This window comes from Rhinolophus sinicus, chromosome 2 (assembly GCF_057876585.1).
Source record: "Rhinolophus sinicus isolate RSI-liver-muscle chromosome 2, RSI-T2T, whole genome shotgun sequence".
NCBI lineage: Eukaryota > Metazoa > Chordata > Mammalia > Chiroptera > Rhinolophidae > Rhinolophus > Rhinolophus sinicus.
The window spans coordinates 91,181,358-91,204,786 of record NC_142502.1 but is presented as its reverse complement, the minus strand read 5'-3'; positions in this window follow the sequence as shown (position 1 = coordinate 91,204,786).

Sequence of the window (23,429 nt, the reverse complement as noted above, 5' to 3'; positions counted from 1 at the left end):
GCGACCTGAGAGGATATGATAGAAAACTTAAGGGAGGTTTCCTTTTTAAGATTTACAGGATTTATTTTGTTTTCGTTTTTTTTTTTTTGGTTGTTTTTTTAAACATAATAGACCTTTAAAATGAGTCGTTCTCTATGTCAGTATGATTATTATCTGGTTTTTCACTTTTCTTTTATTATATCCCCCTGTGCACAATGTTGGGGGAATGAATAGGATTAGTAGTATTTGTTCTTCTCTGTTAGCTTTTTCTTTCCTCTGGACAAGCTACGTATGTCACAGACTTTCCCACCAATTCCCACCAAAATTTATCTAGCTGCCCATTTCCACTAAAATAGAAACTATAATTGATAAGGTTTCTCCTCTCAAAGCTTTGCCAGTTTCAGTAGGATTTATTGTCTGTTGGTATTATTCATGTAGTGCATTGAAAAGACATACACTTCTGAGTGCTCAGCCATTCAGTTTTATAGGTGCCCCTGGGCTTCAGCTGTGTCTCCTTAGTGGCTATTGCAAATAATCGGAGGCACATTGTATTTTTCATTTCTGTCCGGAAGTGAGACTTACAACATTATACATTTGAGGTTTAAAAATTGGCAAATGGAATTTCATTGAAAAAAAAATTAAAGGAAGAGGAGAGTTTATTCAAATGGTAATGGTTTTGTAGCTAAGGCAAAATGGAATACAGATCTATAAATGTCTCTGTTTCATTATGATAAAAGGTTAATGATTCCCATTTGACTGATGATAACATGAAACACAGAGTATGTGACTCATGTTTGAAGTGATTCATTGAGGTCTTATAAAGTAGGGAACCTTGATAATTATGATGTTAGTACCTCACTTCTTGAGCTCTTACTATGTGTCAGATGCAGCACCAAGTACTAGGATCACAAAAATCTTAGGACGAAGGTACTATTATTAGCTCTATGTTACAGAGGTGGACAATTACACTTAAAATATTACAGAAATAGGAAGTGGCAGAGACAGGATTCAAACCCCGGTCTGTCAATTGCAGAACTTTGTTAAAAGAAATTCAATTTCTTGTCCTGTATTTAACTTTTTAAAAAATGTCTATCAAATAATCATATTGTTTGACACAGAGGAAGTTACATTATGAATCCTAAGAGTCTGCAAATTTCATGATAAAGTTTCTATAGAAAAATTATGAATTGTTACACTAAGATGGTATCAACTTATTGCTTTTTACTGCAAAATCACTCTTCTTTACCATACTGAATGAAAGGAGTTCCTTTAAGCACTTTGTATCCAGCATGATGTTAAGCTTTCTGAGTATAAGATACTGGAGGGATATTGCAGGAGGGAAGGGCTTCTCTTGGAGTTTTCAGAGGCTGCACCATTGGTCACTGGTGTGGATGAGAGGGTATCCTATGATGCACACAGAATGTATGGTCTCTTGGTCACCTCATAGACCTGGCCTGTCTAATCACAGAGCGCACATCAGCCATCATATCCTGAGACTCCAGTGTGAGTTGTCTGCTATAACTTGATCTCCATCTCATGCATCAATAGGTGTGTGTGTGTGTGTGTGTGTGTGTGTGTGTGTATATATATATATCTCTCGAGTGGAATTAAACATTTGACTAAAACTCTCCTATCCCCCCAAGAAAGACATAAATTGACTTGACTGCTTTTCATTTAAAATGTTATCTCCCCCTGCCCGCCCTCCAGTGGGAAGGGAAGGCCCAGCACCCTGGTGTAGTCAAGGTTATATGGTGATACATTCTGGGGCATTGTCACTTCTCTTAGGAGTCAATCTGCTGGCAGCTTTGGGGCTGAGGAAAGATATGGCCTGGCTAGTGATCACTACCCTACAGACCTTCTGACAGTTGCTCCAGGCCTCCTGCCCACAGCGGTGCTCTAACTGTCCCACCCCTACCCCTGCATGAGGGGTTGCCTGCTAGCAGGCTATGGCTCAGCAGTGCTGGGGCATCGCTCTCTGTTTGTCAGGTGACTGTGTACCACTCGTGGCCTGGACTACCCAGTGAAGTTCTCTGCCATAGGATGGGTTGTTCGCATACCTTCTCCAATGAGTTCTGAACGCTGCCTTGGAGAAAGGGTCCACCGTTCAAGTTTGTTCTTCAATAGTTACTCTCTGTCAGCAGCAGGGTATTTGTTAGAATTCTCTCTTCATCTTATAGTTACTCTTTTATCATAAGTTAATTTTTACGTTAAACATTCCTTGTTTAGATTCCTATGTGGTTTCTGTCTCTCGATTGGATGTAGATTGATACAGATGGGAGCCAGGAAGTAGATAATGTGGATTAACAAATGATGACAATTCCACAGTTGCCTACATTTCTTATCCTCTACTCCATGCTTCCATGGAAAGGTGAATGCCCTTAAATTTTACTTGTTCTTATTTAGAAAAGTTATAGTAAGATTTCACTTCTTTTTTACAATTTTAATGAAATCAATTTCATAAAATAAACTAAGTTCTGATAGAGGATCAGTGGATAAAAACTGAGTTTCTTACTTCTGTTGTTGTTTTAGCATCTTTATGAATCAAATCTCCCTGAGCTGAGACTCCTTTTTAGATAATGGGAAAGCATGGGTTTTCTTTGAAACAGCTACTATGAAAAGTTGATAGTTAAGTTGGTGAATGGTACAGTTCAAATATGAAATAGTATAGCAGCTATTTCCACTAAGTGAAAAACTGCATAATGCCTGATCTTAAAAGGAGAGATTTTAATCCTGGTGTACTAGAAGTGGAATCAGGGTGACAAGACATGAAGCTAATGCAGGGATCCAGATACTTTAACGGTGGGTTGGATTCTTTACAGTTTGGGCAATGTTAAGTTAAATATGCTTATTAGACATCCAGTAGATGATTTTATATAGGCAATGGATATCCAAATAAGGAATTCAAGGGAAATATTATGACTAAAGATTATAACTTGGGGGTCATTGTATATTGAGTTTAAATTGATTGAATTACTTAGGGAGAGAGTTCAAGCATATAAAAAATAAAAATAAATTATGGCATGGCCAGAGCTGTGGAAAACTTAATATTTAGACATCAAGAATAGGAGTTACTGTGTTTCCCCCAAAATAAGACTGGGTCTTATATTAATTTTTGCTTCAAAAGACACATTAGGGCTTATGTTCAGGGGATGTCATCCTGAAAATCATGCTAGGGCTTATTTTCCGGTTAGGTCTTATTTTCGGGGAAACACGGTAGAACCAGCAAGGAAGAGGAAGCAGTGGAAATGAAGGAGGAAATCAAGAGAAAATATGAGAAGGAAAACTTTCCAGAAGGTGAAAGAAACCGACAGTGCTGATATTGCCAAGAGAACAATAATATGAAGTCAGAGAAGCGTAAACATTTTATTTGTTGACATTTCATCACAGAAATAAGATGCTTGCTAAAAGGGAAGGTAAAGGCAAAGGGAGTTTTAAATGGAAGGTACTGGAATGTTTGTGTGCAGCTGGGAATCATTCAGAAGAGGGGGAAGACATTGTGACTCAGAAGTAAAAGGGCAAAATTGATGAAGGAAATATCTGGAGAAGACAAGAGGAAATCTCTGTGAGAAAAAGGGGGAGGGTGGCTTTTTGAGAGGATCAGGGACGCTTCACGCTAACACAATGGATGACAGAAATTCAAGAGCACAAGTAGTGGAACATAAGGAAACTACCATTTCCTTGATCATTTCTGTTTTCTTAAAGTAGGAGGCAGGAGTTTTGGGGGAACATGGCTAGAGGAGTTTTGTGGAAAAAAAAGATGTGAAATGACCACTTTAGAAATTGGGAAGCAAACTTGAGAAGCATGAGTAAGTGAGTGTGTGTGTGTGTGTGTGTGTGTGTGTGTGTGTATATGTGTACATTTTAACAGTTTTAGTTGCCTGAGTGCCAGTGCAAAGCAGGTAACTAATATGCTTAACAAGATTAGATTTTTTTTTTCCAGCTGAGTAAAATGGAGAGAGAAAAGAATAATAAATTCAAGATATTTTGAAAGGAGAATTATAAAATGGAATAGTAACTGTCGTTGGTGTTTTTATTGTAGTACTAATATTTATATTCAGAGAACCAGATTATTCTACATGAATTCAATATGCCTCTTTGATGAAAAAGTACTTAATAAAGGTGTCTATAAAAAGGGGCAGAAGTATCTGTGCTAGTAAATGTAGAAGACTTTTACTGTTTTTTGGCTGACCAGAAAGCATGCACTCAACTTCCAATAATAATGATTTGGAGACACACCCTTTTCGTCCCCTATGTTCAACACGTTAGGTTTGAATAGGTTTCCTACTGCCATTCCAAGGATATTGCATGACATGACCTAAGCTTAGGCCTTTTAACATATTGGGCTTTTGCCTGCTACAGTGATTGACTTAGGCTGAGCAGTTTGACCAATTACAGCCAATGAGATGAAAAGACAGGATTAGGAGGTACTGTAGTTGTCTTGCATCTATAGGAGATTTTCTGTCTGAGATAAGGTCAGCATAGAGAAGAGTGAAGACAGGAATCAAAGAAACTGGGTCCTCGTGAACATTATTTTACCCACTAATCAAGTCATGCCTTGAACACGGTCTCTGGATTGTAAAGAATAGATGAAAGAACCAAGGGAGAGAACTGAGTTCCTTAAGCCAAAGCGTAGGCAATAGCAACATATCACCCCATTGAAAGTGGTGACAAGCGCTATATATAACTTGGAGGACTCTCACTGGTGGTGGTGAGCCTATCTCCAGTGATGGATTAATTGATTGATTGCTTGTTTATTAGTTTAAAAAACATCATATCCCCATGACTTATTTATTTTATAACTGGAAGTTTATACCTTTAGGTCACCATCCATTTCTCCCACACCTGCCTTCGGCAACCATCAGTCTGTTCTCTGTATCCGTAAGCTTGTTTTTCTGTTTGTGTGTTTGTTTTTGTGTTTGGAGTCCATGTATAAGCAATAAGAGATCATATAGTATTGTCCAATGATTTTAAAATAAAATGAGAGGATATGTTTTTGTTGGCTTGCTTTTAATAACTAAATGGATAGAACACAGTTGATTAATTAGGGAACATAACTAAACAGATTATTTTTCGTTATATAAAACGTTTTATTTATAAATTGTTCAAATTATGAAATATCTTAGACATTACTAACCACTTCCCTCTCCTTGAAACGCTGCCATCCTTTGGCTTCCATGAAACAGCACTCTCCACTCTTTCTTGCTCTTTTTCTGGTGACTACTTATGTTCTCTTTGTAGGCTTATCTTCCTTCTGAGACTCTCTCAGCAGATCCTCTCATTATGGGGTCTCAGATCTGCAGGGACATCTATTAGGTTGGTGCAAAAGTAATTGCAGTTAAAAAGGTTAAAAAAATCACAAAAACTGCAATTACTTTCACACCAACCTAATACTTTGGGTGTTTTGTGTATTTGGTTGAGAGACACAATTAGAGTTTTGACCTACTCTCAGTGATTTTTTTATCATATCTTTGTTAAACTGCTCTACTGGGATTACCCTTAGCTCTTTTGCCTCTTCGTCCTCCTCTGAGGTTCTTTTCAAATTTGATGGGTTACCTTACTCCTTGCTAGGGTCTGTAGCTCATTTTTAAAGTGAGTCACCCTGTATATTGGAAAGCTCTAGTGGTTCTGGAACCCAGAAATAATATAGTTCAGCTGAAGTATGACTTTTTTCCCCCACATTGATCTGATTTATGATGAGCATTTGTTTCACTCACTCTTGTCAAACTAGAACTCATTTGTTTAAAGTAAAATGATGTCTGTGCCAGAAGGCAGAAGGTACTCTTGGCAAATAAAAAGATCCCTGTGTATGCTTGCATCAGCACAAATTATCTTTCATATATATATATATATATATATATATATATATATATATATGAAACGTGGGCTTTCTTATTTAACATGTGCAATAAACAAAGAAATAGGAGAAATGGATCGACGTGAGCTTAAATGGACATGAATTTTTAAGTATTAAAAGAGATGGTGAATAACAAAAGAGCTGAAGCAGAAATAGAGTTTTATATACTGACTTCCATTTTAAGGCTCCAACTGTGACCCCTGTGCTTTTTTTGTTGGACCACCTCATTAAGATTTTAAACTTTTTTATCCTCTTATTCAGCACAAAGAATACAGAAGTACCTGAAAATTATTTTGACTCAGCAAGGACAGTCTCTATTAGAAAGAGAGTCAGGGGCAGAAGGATATCTGTCTGGATCTACTGTGGCTATACTGAGAAGTGTTGGGCGAGGAGCCTTCTAGGAAAAGGGGATACTATAAATTAGGATGCTGTGTGTTCTGAAGATGTTATTAGAAATGTTTTCTAACCCCTAACGTACTCCCAGGGAAATAGGAAGGAAAATGGTTGTTTTACCTCAGCAAGTGTGAGTATCAGAACCAAATCTGACATGACTTCCTGGGGCTGATGTCCAGGCCCTGGAGGTGACCGTGCATACAAATTAAGAATACCTGGGTGAGGGCATATCTATTCCCGGTGGATATTCACACGTTCTACTCTACTGGTGCCTGCTATAGACTGAATGCTTGTGTTCCCCCAAAATTCACATGTTGAAACCTAATCCTCAATATGATGGTATTTGGAGGTGAGGCCTTTGGGAAGTGACTAAGTTATGAGGGTGAAGCCCTCATGAATAAGATTAGTGCCCTTACAAAGAGACCCTAGAAAGCTCACTTGCCCCTTTCTGCCATATGGGGACACAGAGAGAAGACAGTGATCTGTGAACCAGGAAGCGGATTCTCACTAGACATCAAATCTGCCAGCACGTTGATTTTGCACTTCCCAGTCTGTAGAACTACGAGAAATTTCTGTTGTTTATAAGCCATCCAAGTCTATAGTATTCTCTGATAGCAGCCTGAACAGACTAAAATAGAACCCCTCCCTATGTTCTTTTCAATGTGCCCTAAATCCTTTCGTCATATGTAAGTCAAGTTGTTCTACTAGCTTTGACATACTGGACATGATTTAGCAATACCAGCTTCCACTCTATTTTTCCCCATGGTTATTACTAGGGTGACAACACATGGTTCCCTAGGCAAGTAATGGTTTATGCCAGAAGCCCTTCTCTATACACAGCGGTGGGTTTGACAGGCCTCTACTCTATATTTGTAATGTCTGCCATGGTCTCAACTAGTAGTATAGACAGTGGGCAAAGTTTGCAGTTTGGACACCTGGTTAAATCTGAAATCTATCTTTCTTACTGATCTTCTCCAGACCAGATAGAACATACTCAATACCTTTCTTTCAAGGATAGCATGCAAAGTGCCTGCTGATAAGTGTTCTCAGATATAAGCAACTGGAGACAACCAACTCTGTCTGTTTTTGCGTAATATTAGAGAAGTACTCAAATTTGCTGTCCAGGGCCTTTGCTATTGCCTGAGAGATACATGAAGCAACCTGAAGCCAGTTGATAGGATGAGTGGAAAGCATGGGAAATCACTGGGTAGATGTACACATAAACTATATGTAGGAAATAGAACTTGAGTAGTTCTGCCATCAGTATCAATTGTATGGTTCAAATGGTTTTAACCATACATTAAAATGGTTTTACCATTTTTTGGTATAATATAAATGTATAATTTTGTTGTTCAGTAATACTATTTGGTTTTGCAATTAACACAACAATGAGTTTAAAAATAGGAGTGGACAATTAATTAGAAATTATGTACTGAATTTCTTTTCAAGAAAATAGATGATAATGTATGTCTTACACAAAAGGTGGTCAACATTTACTATCCACTATGATACCATAATATTACTGACCTTGTGAAAGCTAGAAGACACTAATCTACTGGCAAAGAATTGACATCTATTTCAAAAATGAGTTCTTTCAGGAACATTGTCTTAAAGGATGACAATATTAGTTGTGCAGTGCAAAAGATGCATTTATGTACCACTCTTGAAACATCACTTTTCATTTAGATCAAATCAATGACCTTCTAAATTTTGCTAATTTTTGAATAGAAATTTTCTAATATTGTCAATACTTTTCTAATATTGTCAATACTACAACTCACAAATATAAAATTTAGAAAAATTTCTAGGTATATCTACATGAATTTTTGGTCAGAAAATATGATCACCTCAGTGTATTGACACAGCAGCCTAGAATTAAAGATAAACGTTAATAATAAGGTAAACTGAATTAGCAACTTACAAAAATCTTTTAAATTTTTTTACCTTTATTTTATAGTTTAGAGAAGGCCAATAAGTTTTCCTAAATTTCTTTTAACTCTACCTTACACCATTTTGCCCATTATTTTTTAAATTTTATTTAAAAGATTTAAAATTTTGAATATATACAATTGTATAAATATATATATATATATTTAATAAAAATGTAAAATTGTATATATTTAAGGTATACGACATGATTTATATGCATATGCAAAGTAAAATGATTATTACAGTCAAGCTAAGTAACATATCCATCTCCTCACGTAGATTTCACTGTGTGTGTGTGTGTGTGTGTGTGTGTGTGTGTGTGTGTGTGTATGTACCTGAAATGTTCTCTTAGCAAATTTCCAGGATTTAGTACAGTATTAACCGTGGTCATCATTCTGCACATTAGATCTCTAGACTTATTAATCCTATATAATTGCCACTTTGATCCTTTTGACCAACATCTTCCCGTGTCCCCCAAATCCCTGCTGCTGGTAATGACCATTCTACTCTGTTTCTACTTATGTGACTTTTTTAGATTCCACATATAAGTGAGATTATGCAGTTTCCTTTTCTTTCTGTGTCTGGTATATTTCACCTAACTAATGTCCTCCAGGTTCATCCATGTTGCTGCAAATTTGCCCTTCTGAATCAAATATGTAAAGATGTCAACACTTTCAGCTTTTTATTATTTGTGCTCTACCTCACCCCAAGATGCCTACATACATTTATTTCTCCCCCTATTTCAAAATTGTCTAATTTCCTTCCATTTATTTCATTAGGTATCATTAGTTTAGCTCCTGATTCTTACAGGTGCCAAGAGACAAATAATGAGGAAATATTTCATGAGAAAAAAAAGTCAGACACTAAAACAAGGCTGATAACTTTCTTATGCTTAATTGGCTTTAAAAAGTGAGTAAAAGGAGGACTAATTAACATGTAGCTAAATTTAGTTGAGTAGAAGCATTTAAAGATCATGAATAACATTGTGATAACACAGGAAGAAAGGCAAAATCAATTAATTTGTTTTATCAATGGTCTCTATTACTGCTTATTCTTACAACAAATTCATCATAACTTACTTTCAATGAAGTTGTTTTCTTTTATGATGACACAATCCATAGAAATAATGCATGATTGGTCTAGCAAATAAGAATTATTCCTAATAAGTTTAGGAAAACAAATGCTGTTTTTAGTCTTATGCAATGTAATAAGCATCTCTTCTAATGGAAAATTAGTTCAGTGTCAAATCTTTGTCAAGTAATTCATAATTATACAAAAAGTTATACTTTTAAAAAAACTAGTTTGTACTCCTGTCCTTTCTACCTCATTATTTTCTGCACTGCCTAGATAATCACTGTAATAATTTCTGTTTTTATCTTCTAATGTTTCTTTATTATACACAATAATGATTATGGAAAGGTCAATAATACATATTATGTTGGAAATTTTAAATACTACAGCCTTTTTCTATAATTAATTTTTCATGTAATTAGTGTATGTGTGTATACACATATATGAGGTTGGACAATTAAGTTTATGAACTCATCCTAGAAAAAGCGCTACATACCTCATTGCTGAATACCACTATAGTCACCTTCAAAGTACTCCCCTTGGGAAGCTATGCACTGATGCCAGCACCTAGTCTACCCTTCAAAGCAATTTTGGAACTCTTTTTCTGGAATGGCCATCAGAGCTGTTGTCGTATTACCCTTGATGTCCTGAATGTCATCAAAATGTCTTCCTTTCAATAGTTCCTTTATCTTCAGGTAGAGAAGGAAGTCATTAGGGACCAGAACAGGTGAGGAGGGAGGGTATTCCAATACAGTTATTCGTTTACTGGCTAAAAACTCCCTCACAGACTGTGCCATGTGAGCTGGTGCATTGTCGTGATGCAAGAGCCATGAATTGTTTGCGAAAAGTTCAGGTCGACTAACTTTTTTCATGCAGCCTTTTCAGCACTTCCAAATGATAAACTTGGTTAACTGTTTGTACAGTTGGTACAAATTCATAATGAATAATCCCTTTGATATCAAAAAAGGTCAGCAACATAATTGCAACGAGTTCGCGAACATAATTGTCAGACCTAGTATATACAACTTACATAGATCTTTTTCACACAGTTGGCATACCTTATCAAGGATTTGGTCTTTATAAATCAAAAATCTTCCAAAGGGAAAAGTCCATAATTATTTAGATCCTAGAAGACTGTTTTACTGTTTAATTTGGAACTGCCTAATTTATGTGAACTTGACTTCAGAGTTACAGCCTAAGTTTCCATAGAATAGGAACTTTCTTAAACCCTTATTTTCCTTTGTCTTTTAAGTCCTTCACAATACCCAGCACTAGTACTGAGAACGTATTAGGAACAAAAAAAAAGTTGCATGATATACATCAGTGTTATGTTCAGAAGAGACTGAATGATCCCATTTTCCCTGCTTGAAGACTAAGCTTTTATTGAGAGTTTATATTCTAATCTTAGCATTTTTCCATTACTGTGCCCTGAGAACGTTCTTATTTTTAATTGGTAGTTTGAATGAAGCCAGATGGGACACTTCCAACTCTTATATTGTGTTATTATACTGTGATGCACTCAAGGGTGGAAGTAGGATTCATAGGTAGATGATCAATGGTCAGAATGACACCCACATATGTGGACGAACATGGAAGCAAGCCTGTATGTAGAGAAAAGCATGAGGCTTACCATACAGAGAGTATTAAAGATGAAAAGAACCATATGGCCCTATTCATTCATTCAACAACCACTTACCCAGAACTGACTTTATGTGGCTATTGTGCTAGCTGCTTGGGAAACGTTAATGAATCTAATGGTTAGGACCCATACATTCTGAGAGCTTAAGTTCACAGTGAGACACACACAAATAGATCTATAATAAATAAGCACACCCATAGAATAAATATATAATAGAAATACTCTTAAGTACCAAGAAAGCAAAGACACTTGAAATGAGGAAGTATAACAGGAGGAAAACTTTACACTGGAGGAAGCTGGGAAAAGCACAGCTCTTCTGAAAAAGTGCTCTTTAAACCAAGAGCTGTGGGTGGAACTGCCTAGAGAGAAATACCAGCTCTGACTGCCACACATCTCCTGATGGTTCCTAAGGCTCTGGTTCAACTCCTTTACAGGGTCCAGCTGTACTCCCTGCCACTGTGTTCTGGGAGATGCTTTTGTTTCTGTTACTTGAGACCAAAGAATCTTAACTAATATACAATCAAAAGTTGAATTAATATGGAGATGAGTCTCCGTGATAGGAAGAATAAAAGTTTATTGCTTTTTTTCCCTGATCGTCTTGAAATTAAGACCAGAGCAGTTATCATGTCAAACTTAAAACATATGGAATGCCTATATTTTAAGTCTTATTTCCTAAAAAAAAAAGCTCATCTGAAGTGTTGATTTTATAACCATTCATAAACTTGTAGAATTTTTGGAGGCAGAAAAGAACTTAAGGAAATTGTGTCAATTTAAAGATTAAAACAAAGCAAAACAAACAACAACAACAACAACAACAACAACAATAAAAAACAGAAAAAGAAAAAGAAAAAAGAAACCCAGGGATGAAGGCAGACTGTAGAGCTAAATTTATATTAGGTTGGTACAAAGGTAACTGCAGTTTAAAAGGTTAAAAATAATTGCAAAATCTGCAATTACTTTTGCACTAACTAATAGTACAACCAGGATGAAGCATAGACGTTTGACTGCCATTTTAATCTTTTCTTCAAAAGTACTGGTTAAGTCACTCTCTAAAAACTTATAGACATGCTTAAAGATATGATGATTCTTTGATCGTACCCCAGCTTTTTAGAGAGAAGAACAAATGATCAGCAAATGGACACCGACTACAACAAAAACTGATGGAAGGAAATGTGAGTATTAATGTCTAAGCAGATTCCTCAAACAATGCTGGAAGCTAATTACATTTCAACGTTCTCTTTATGGATTAGTACTCCTGGTTAAACTAGAGTCAGATCATGCAGGACGAGGACTACCAGCAATTATTATCTAGACTGACCTTAAATGTGTGCTAAACAGCAGTGCAAGTGAGCGGCAGTGTACCCAGGGCAGCACACTGTATGCCCTCAGTGCCCAATGATGGTATCAATTGCTGACATCATACTTTGGCAGGAGAAACTACAGGACATTGAGATCTCTGCAGTAATGCCCAGTGCCAAGACCTGGATTAACAACTTGCTGACCTCTTTTACACACTTTTAAAGGGACAGTATAAGAAAACTCCAAGCCCATATAAAATGGTTCAATACTGGATTTCTAGACAATATGAACAATAAATAATTCATCATTACTACAAAACAAGTCCCTCGAAAGTCCATTTGCAAAAGTCCATTTTATTTAGTAGAATTCATTAAATTAATATTTAAGAATAGATTGGTTGAAAAGAGAAGCATATTTAAATCAGAAAACAACACTATTTTGAATACTGTGCTGTTCAGAACAGGTGAAGATTTCTCATTAAGGAAAAAAAATTTTTGAATATCTAAAGTCTGACTCAGTTGGAAGATATACCACCAAGTTTGAATAGGCTCCTAATAGACACTTACATCAGGGCAATTTGAGGACAAACACTAGAAAGAGGGAGGAAAAGGACTTGTTTTCTCAGGGCATAAAACCACTTCTCTTTTTAGCTCAGCATGAATTAAAGGACTCACGGTTCATAATATTTAAGCTTGTGATGGCAGATTAGTGCTCTCTAAATCAAGTAGTTGAATTCCTAATCCCAGAGCTATACAGCTAATGATAATGAAATAAACCCTTCCTGTTGTTACTTATCTCTGTGTTGTGTCTATCAAACTTAATAACCTATTTTCTTCTTACAGGTTGAGGAATAATATACATAATCATACAGAGACCTCAGAAAGAGCAGTAAAGTCTAATGTCCTTTCCATAGTTCATGTTCAGGCTTCTTAAGCAGAATGCATGTGAATTTTTATACATCTGCAAAATGGTCTTTTAAGTTTTTCATTTCCACAAAATTACATTAGAATGTAAGATTAAAAAGTAATCCTTCTCAGAAAATGTATGTGGTACAAAGTTTCTGGACCCATCCATCTCTTGACTTCCATTATTTCCTGACAATGTCAAAATATTTTGTTTATTGTTAGCTGTTCTAAGAATTCATAGACATGAAGACCAATGATCTAGGTGTTCATCTTATTGAGTTTTGAGTTGTTTATATTTTGGATTAACAGTCCTTTATGGGATTTGTCTCTTCCAAGTATTTTCTCCTTGAGAAAATTTTAATTCAATGAAGTTCAGTTTATCAATTATTTTTATCATAGATTGTGTCTTTGCTGTATCTATAAAGGCATCATCATACCCAAAGTCATCTAGGTTTTCGCCTATGTGATCTTCTAGGAGTTTCATAGTTCTGTGTTTTACATTTAGGTGTGTGATCCATTTTGAGCTAATTTTTAGGAAGGATGTGAGGTCTATATCTAAATTCATTGTTTTGCTGGCAGATGTCCAGTTGTTCCAGCCCTATTTGTTAAAGAGTCTATCTTGGCTCCATTGTACTGCCTTAGCTCCTTTGTCAAAGATCAGTTGATTATATTTATAGGGACTGTTTCTGGGCTCTCTATTCTGTTCCATTTATCTATTTGTTTTATTTTACCAATACCAGTTTACCACTACTATAGCTGTATAGCAAGTCTTGAAGTTGGGAAATGTTCCTTTTATAGACACAACCTTCTCTTCCGAAGATAAGAGCAGATAAGTGAAATAATGGGAAAGGAACAAGATTGAAGAGTTTGAATGTGTCTAGTAAAATAAGACCTACAAAATATTTGTGCAAGTTTTTCTCTGAGCGAGGTTTATCTGACTTACATGTGGGGAGCCATGGTTTCTTGCAGCCCTGAACCTTGCAGACTGGCTCGGTTTCTGCCCCCATAACATTGTCTCTGCCTTATCTGAGAAGCGCCTAACGGCTGCTGAGGAATGTGGTGAAAACGGCCAGTTCCCAGACACAGAAAACTAAGGGCTTTCTGGACAATTGGTAGGTTCTGTCTCCTTGAGATATTTACTTTTGTGAGTTTCAGTGACCTTGTATCTTCTATGTCAAAGTAAAGTTGAGGCTGGAAAGATTTACTTTCGCTGAGATAATGCATATCTTCTTCGTTTAACTGCACGTACTCAAACTGTATATATTGGTTAGAGATAATAAACTCAGGGCTTCAGCATGACTGAAGACCGGCCGCATTAGCATTTGTGTGTGTCTTTTATTTCATTCCCACTCCCCCATTCAGGTACTGATCGACTCGTGGCGGCTGGCCCGTCACACTTACATGATGAGAGTCATGCAGCTGATACAATAGAAATTGTGGCTTTTAAGGCTTTTATTTCAACCTCACCTTGGATTTCAAAAGGGAAATGTCTACAGGCATAAATGTTATGGTACTCATAGGTACATGACTTAGATTTATTTCAGATACGCATAAAAACAGGATTTCTGTCTCTAATACTGGTTTCTGTAACTTGCCCAGAGGCACATTAAAATTTGAAAAGATAAGGTGTTTTGGAGTTGTCCTATAAGACTAAACGAAATGAGACTATCAAACGAAGTTTAAAAAGAAGGAAGATTCAGTAGCATTGGACACATGAAAGAAAATTCTACTCTAGGGAGATAAGCAAACTGTAGAATAAATCATAGATGTATTAGTAGATTACTTAAAGTACTATCTTCCTTTTCAAAATGAATGACTTTTATATTTAGACATCATTTTGAATACATGAGCTGTTTCCTTCAAGGGTGGAATGCGACAATCTCTACTGGAAGAGTGTAAAAGCTGGTGTAGGCCATGGGTAAGAGTTGCCAAAACTGAATTAGTGCCAGGAGATTAAAGTTCATGGTAAAAAGCCCCAAATCTGAAATCCAGAAAGGGCGAAGAGTTCCAGTGAGTCAGCATCCTTGAGAGTGACCTGTGGAATTAAGATTCTACCACCGTTTCTAAAAACAAGCTAGTCCAAGAGGAGAAATGGGCTTTAACTGGGCTGTCTATTATCGTCAGGGTATAGTGGGTTTCTAGATTGTTATGTTGACATAGCTGCTGAAGACAAGTTTGGTGCTAGAATAAATACTGAGATGGAAGTATAAAGTGGTGGTGGCATGCTTTGCTTGCATTTGCTATTCCTGGGCTAGGTATTGCTTTTTCATTGGCCTGGAGTGGGTTAACAGTGCATTTAGTGAGTCCTGCCCTGATAAGGGTCTAGCCCCTTCTATTTCTGCCACGTAGACAATGGGTGCAGAGAAAGAGTCAGCACCATTTTCTTTAACTGTATCCATCAACAAAGTTGACACTGCGGCAGTTGAGGTCAAATGTAGGAAGCTATTTCATAGGATTAAATCATGAAAAGATATTGAAATTTAATTCTACAGATTGCATGTCCCATGTGTTGGACTTTTATGGGGTCTTTGCAAGAACAGCATTGAGCTCTTATTGTCCTATTATGAGAGTCTCCAAGGCCAAAATCTTCTGTAAATTACTCGTCTAGAGGTAACATCTACTGAGTGCAGCTACCCTAAAAGATACCCAAGTAGAAGATGATGGTTAGCGACATGAGAAAGAGGACAAGTAAAGCATTTGAAATTATGTCTGTTAAAAACACAGAACAAAATATTTTCTCATTAATTTCAGATTGGTGGTTTTTAATGCATCTGTGGGAAGAGAAGGATTTGTAAATATTTTGCTTTTTAGTTATCTGAAATGTCCAATAAACAGAAAATTTAACTGGCTTATTTACTTACAGATCTTTATTATAAAGAAAAAAAGATGGTTCAGAGATCTGAAGTGAAAGATATGATTTCTGAGATCAGTAAGGTGGGGAAGTATTTTGAAGGAATGATGTAAATCAACAGGTTAAGTAAGAGAAGAAGGTGAGGGACATTCACCAGAAATTGTGATATTCAAATACCATGCTTTTTTTCTTACACATATTTTGAATTTCCCAAGAAACCCAGGGACTTACTTCCTGTCCAAACATTACTCTCTCAAAGCCATAGATAAAACATGATAAGATCAGCATTTTCTTGCTTGTGTATTTTGACAGGTTCTGCACAGTCCTATAGATAAATGACTGCACTCTGTATGTTGATTCCATATCCAGGTCTCTACACTTTCACATTACTCCATCATTCCTGAGATCTAGGGTTATAGGTCTCTTGGTTTCTGATGAAGTCACTTCCTACCTAGAGGCAAATCATTTCCAAAAACCTGGCCCAGTTTCATTTCTCATCTTTCCTACTTTCTAGAGTTCTTCCCTTCCCAGTGATTATCTCTTCCAAGATGTGGGACATTTGTTTTATGAAATAAACTTGCAAAACAGAACTCTTTCTATATCTTTTTTTCCCCCTGAAAATCAAGATCCCCACTGCATACCTACCTTTCTAAGGGAGGTAACATTCTCTGTTTCCAAAGTACATTTATTTCCCTATACTGTGATGTAGCTGGTCTTTTTATTGATAAGGAAAGGTAGCCACATGGAAAGGCACACACCAAAAACAGTTTCAGTATTTCACATCACTTTTTATCTTAAATTCATGAAGTGTTTCAAAAGTCAGTCTCTTGGGGTGGTTGGAGAGCTCAGTTGGTTAGAGCGTTACCTCTTAACAATAAGGTTGCCCGTTCAATTTCTGCATGGGATGGTGGGCTGTGCCCCCTGCAACTAAGATTGAAAACGGGGACTGGACTTGAAGCTGAGCTGCGCCCTCCACAAGTAGATTGAAAGAACAATGACTTCGAACTGATGGGTCCTGGAAAAACACACCGTGCCCCAGTATTCCCCAATTAAAAAAAAAAAAAATATTTCGTTTAAAAAAAAAGTCAATATCTTAAGTACATCACTTGCTAACAAGTAAAGCTCAGCAACTGTGTGAATATTGTTGAAAACTATGGGAACAAATTCAACTCCTTGATACTAGTACTGTGGATTCAATTCAAATATTATCATAAAATATATTCATAGAGAATGAAAAGACTCTATATTTTAAAAATCCACTTATCTAATACAGTTTAAACCTATCAACTTAAAAGTCTTGGGTAATTTCAAAGAAATTATCTGAAGCAAAATTTGGAGAGAATCAGAATTTGATTTTTAATATCATTGTTCACCATCTTTCCTTCAGAAACCTCTTCATCTTCCTTCATCCCTAAGCCACAACATCCTGTGTGTCCAGGGGCTTACCCTGTGTTTTATTCTTCATTTGTACTGTCTCTGGTCTTATTTTATCAAAAGTGTTCCTAATGAAGTTTTCCAAATGTTACCACTATCAGGTATTAACACCTTTGTAAGGTGTTGCTAAGATACAAAATTTCAAGATTCAGCGTAATTACCATAAATTAGAGGACAGATGTGAGGTAGATTTTTAGACTGGGTGAAGAATATTGCTTAACACAAATTCTGTAATATGGAATAATTAAACTCTTAAGAACAAGATCAACTTTGATTCTAAAACTTTTATAATCCTACAGAGTACAGAGGTCAATTCTATCTGGTAACTCCTGCCCTTGCATGATTAAATAAAAAAATCCAATTTCAAGTATAGCTACGTGTGATGAAGCTGGTAAAACGTTATTTGTTTCTGAGAATTCACATGACAGTAAAAGTAGAGTTTAGCCAGAAGTTTAATTAAGTGAAAGACCTCAAAATTTAAATACAACTAAGTGCTAATGTAGACTTAAATCCACGACGGCAGAACCATGTATACAGTTTTTACTAAACACATAAATGATACTTACTAACAGACATTTAACTGTCTGAAAGTAGTCACTGTTACCTTCAGAACATATGTATCTATAGATGACACCATTACAGTGAAAAACTGGGAAAGATCTGCTCAATGCTATAAATAGAATACTTCTAAAAGGAAAGAGTGGTTAAATTATCTTTAAGTTTTACGGTGAATACATTTTCATTAAAAAGCTTTTCACAGACAACAGTTTAGTGGTTACCAGAGGGTAAGGGGGGTGGGGGGTGGGGGATGAGGGTAAGGGGGACCAAATATATGGTGATGGAAGGAGAACTGAGTCTGGGTGGTGAACACACAATGGGATTTATAGATGATGTAATACAGAATTGTACACCTGAAATGTATATAACTTTGCTAACAATTTTCACCCCAATAAACTTTAATTAAAAAACAAAAAACAAAAAAAACAAAAACAAACAAAAAAAGCTTTTCAATGATCATTCCATAATATTATAAATAATGAAATGTGAATTCCATAAGACTAATTCTATTGTCTTAAATTCTTACCTTGAGAAATTTGAATGACATGATATAGCTTCACTCACTGCTTATCAAGAATTACAGTAAATGGGGTTTCTTTAGTTAGAGGCCATGAATAAACTCAATGCCAATTATGAATCCTTACATTATATACACAGATTATGGCTTTTGTTTTTCTTTTGATATGGAAAATACCTTGCATTAGGCTGGGAGATTTCTTTGAGGAGCTCTTGATAAAAATCTCTGCAATAAAAATTCACTCCAAACCTCGAACTCTTAAGTTTAAAATATTTCTCCCTGAGGTAATTTATTAATTTTGAAGTTCATTGATTAAATATGTGCTACCATTTCAGTCTTCTTTACATTTTCCCTAAAACTAGGCTTTGTGCAAAATATATAATATATATAGAAACGTATTTACAATTGTTAACTGAATTGTGAAATGTGGTATTAGGAGGGGAGTCAGTAAATTGAAACAGAACTCAGAGAGAAAAAGTCAAGAACCATATGATTTCACTGATATGTGGGATATAAAACTGAAAACAACAAAGAAACAAGACAAATGAAGAAACAGAAACTCATAGACACAGACAATAGTTTAGTGGTTACCAGAGCGTAAGGGGGGAGGGGGTGGTAGATGAGGGTAAATGGGGTCAAATATATGGTGATGGAAAGAGAACTGACTTTAGGTGGTGAAAGCACAATGTGATATATAGATGATGCATTATGGAATTGTACACTTGAAGCCTATGTAACTTTACTAACAATTGTCACCCCGATAAACTTTAATTAAAAAAAAGTGAAGCAGAACTCGGACACTGGGCAGACTCCCGTTGACTCTAACCACAGTCTTTCTCTTGCTGTGACTTTCTACTTAGAACAGAAGGATGAGTGTTCTATGAAAACAGGAAACACTCATTCTAAACCACGTAAATGAAGGAAGTTCAAGCATGTAAGTCTGATGTCTTGTCACTCACTGAACACTGTCAGTTTTGTACCTTTAGGCATATAACTTTCAAAAGTTATATAATATTAAGAATTGTTAGCCTGCTTTTAAAAACTCTGTGTACAAGAATAGATAATACAACAGTTCCATTGTAAAATAAGTTATGGCTGTAGCCAAGGGGATAAGTGTCTGACATTGTTTAAAAAAGGAAGAAAGAAAGGAAGGAAGGAAGGAAGGAAGGAAGGAAGGAAGGAAGGAAGGAAGGAAGAAAGGAAGGAAGGAAGGAAGGAAGGAAGGGAAGAAAGAGAGAAAGAAAGAAAGAAAATTAGGGCTTATTTACCTTTGAGACTGCTCTTCTTCGGAAGCCAGTGTGGGTTGCAACTCAGGGGTCTTCAAACTTCAGAGCTGCCCAGAGAACAGAGCCAACTACCAGAGCCACAGTGGCATTTCCGAAGCTGATCAGATATTAGATTCATGATTTCTACAAGTTTGTGCTAGCTACAGCTTAAAAAAACTAAAAATAGGAGCTCTTCTGATAAGGAGAATTCTCAGCAATGCATATAAATTACTGTCCCCCTAAAACAAACAAACACACACACACACACACAAACAAACAAACAAACACTAACTGACCCTAAGAACTAACCCATGGTTACATTAGATAAGAAAAGCATATAATTTAAACCAAGCCAAACCCAAACAAAGTGAAACATTACTATTAATAACAAGAACAGCAAGGGATACATGCAATGTAATCATGGGAGGAGAAGAAAATCAGAGATATCAAGGCATAGAGAGCTTTTTTTTTGTTTTTTTAAGCACAATTGGATACTGGTTTTGCTAATACAAATTAATACCCTTTATATTTGTGGCCTTACATGTAACAAGTAATCTATTCAGAATCTCACTGGGGTTTCTTCATTTCTGTATACTCACATCTCCACCCTTCCCCTGAAGGTAGCCAATTCTAAGAGACCCCTTGCCACAGCAGAGTCTTGAGATGTGAAATGCAATGCAAAGATTAACTCAGGAAACTTGAATTTCTGGCTTGGTTTTGTAGAACGCTGCCCTTTTCAGGATGGTTGGGTTTTGTTTGATTACTAAATGAAGAGAAGGCGTGATGAAATGCTGAAATTTGAGAAAATGAATTTTCCTCAGACTAGGAGGGTCAGGAAGTCTACAGGCACAAGAGTGGCAGCGAACCCTGCCCCTCCCACGGCCCCCACCTCTGTTCATCATCTAGAGCCTTGTACACTTAGTGGACTACAAAAGGTAGTGGTGTTGTATGGGGAGATAGATTCCAAACTGAAGACTCCAAACCACAGGGAGAAATGGTACCCATGGCCAAAGTATCTGACCTGGGCAAAAGGAATCTTAGGGAACTGGCATGCACTGAAGACCCAGTTAGGAATGGGGGTGGCACTGACGAATGTGCTCTGTGGAAGATCTGCGGAATCCTGAGTCTCCAACACTGAATTTCCCACCATGGCAGAGGGATGAGGACTCAGAATCAGATGGAGTTTGATTCAATACAAATGCCATAATAATTCCTGCACCGGAGTATTTTGAGTACCATTCAAATCCTCATTTGAACATCTGTAAATCTATTCAGATATATATAGCAAGATACAAATGATATAGATTTTAGACATCTACATCAATATGGATATAAACTAGATATAGATATATTTGCTCATTTCCTATGCCCAAATAATATCTCTTTAGAGGTCAGTCTTTAAGTTTAAGGAATGGCGTATGTGCAGTATAATTTTAACATCACCTATTATTGTACATTCAGTAGACTGCTTTAGAGTGCCTGAAGTTATAAAATTAAGTGGTTGTGATTGCCCCGTAGGGCTTCCCACTTGTTTATTTTTTATCCTGGTGTTTCCCTCTCACTCCTGCTGGCTGAGAGAGTATGACTAATGTGCCAAGTTTCCCTGTCCAAAAATAGCCTGTGTTCCCGACTTATGTGGCATGCGGGGACCTAAGGACTGGAGCCCTGGAAGAAGTCCAGGCACAAACCGTAACTCAATGGCACTAGTTCTCAAGTTACCTTCCCTGTTTTACTTGTCCTTTATTACTATTACATAGACATCCTGTAGACTGGGTTAGGTGTACAATTTTTCCTCTTTAGGCAAACTATACCTGCCTCGCTTCCCTTCCTTCCCCCTTTTTCATTCAAATTAAATTAGAACAAGTATTTTGGCCAATTGGTCTTGAAGATAGAGCCCTAGTATAGTAGAAAGTATACTAAGCAAACAATTCTGAAATTTATTATTTAGCCCTAGCTTTGCTATGTGCTAAATTTATGATCTTGGATAAATTAGCTTTCTGAGACTCAGCTTTCAAATTAATAAACTGTTATACAAAGATAAGTTATGATCATCATTCTCTCTTATCGCCATCCATTGTTAAATTTAAATTAATTACAACCATAGCAGATTCTTGAATTTTTAATCTAATGTTCGATCATAGACTTGAGATTAACTGAAAGAAAATTTAATTACTTTTTAAGGCTAATATTGATTTTAAATCAATTTGTAGTTCTCCGATGTTTTGTACTGTAGGACATCCACCTTTGTTTACAGACATATTGCCAGTACTGTTTCCTTACCTACAAAAAGTGTTTTATTAATATTTGTGAAAAAAACGGATACACCTAAAGTTTAACAAGGAATAAATGAAACAATTATACAACAGCATACCTGTGTCTGAATAAAAATAATCTGTTAATCTGAAAATATATTTATTACCTCTGCTAAAAATGGATGGACAACTGCTTCATAATGTCCAAAGAGAAGTGAATTTAGACCCGGTAAATTGAAGTAACTTTAATTTACATGCATGTAAATAAAGTAAAAATTGATTTTTTTATACAACGGAGATATTAAATGTTCTCAAGTGTCAGTCGATTATCAAACCTAAGAGGTGAAAATGGATGGTGAATAGTAATATAAAGTATTGTTGTTCCAGAATTACATTAGGCCCCTCTATGGAAGTGAAAAAGGTCATTATAGGCAAGTGACTGATACCATGAAAGTACTTTGTACAAGATGGGAAATTAAAAAAAAAAATCATTTCCACTTTATTGGGTAAAGGAAACTGTAATGCTGAAGCTTATGAGCACCTCTGAATTACTACTGCTCTACATAATTGTTTCTACATTTGCAAATAGCTAATGTGACAGCCTTCACATATACCAATTTATGTCAAAACCATAGCATAGCAGATCATGCAAGGAGAATCTTTTTTTTTTTACAATCTGTCCTTGTTAAGTCATAGCTTTCAGAATCATCTCCATAATTTCTGCAGCATCTAGCAGTGCTTTGAGTATAACTTTGTGTCTGGTTTTATAAACGTAGGGGGACTTTGAGTATTGCTTTCATGTGAAGGATTCTCAGTAATCTATACACCTTCCCAATAAGCTGACTATTTCTCTAACTACTTTTGAACTTATCTTCAAAATGTACCTTGACAGCATGGAAAAAACTTATTATTATTATTTTTTGAATAGTGAAGTATGACATTGATATTAAAAATTGCGCTTGTGCATGTACAGCTCATGAAAACTTCACAGCGAACTGAGCACCAGATTAAGATAGAGGTCAGCATCCGCTCACCACGAGCCCTCTCCTGATCTCTTTCAGTTACTGCTTAACCCAAACAGGGATAACCAGTCTCTAGACTTGTAACATCTAGGTTAGTTTTGACTGTTTTTGTACTTTGCATAACCCAAATCATACAGTATGTGCTTCTTACTGACTGACTTCTTTCATCAATAGTATCTTTGTTCGATGCATCCATACAGTTGGGTGCAGTTGTAAATCGTATATTCTCAACTACTTTATAGTCAGTGATATGAATAGACCACTCTTGATTCTGTTGAGCAATCTATTAGTCTCCGGTTTGATACTAACATAAATAGTATTGCTTGAAACACTCCGAAAATAATATTTGGTGAATATACAGAAACATTTCTTCTGGGTATTGAACTATATGAAATTGTCATTTTTGTAAATCACAAACAATTGAATATTGGCAGTTTCATAGGATACAATCTAATGTCTAG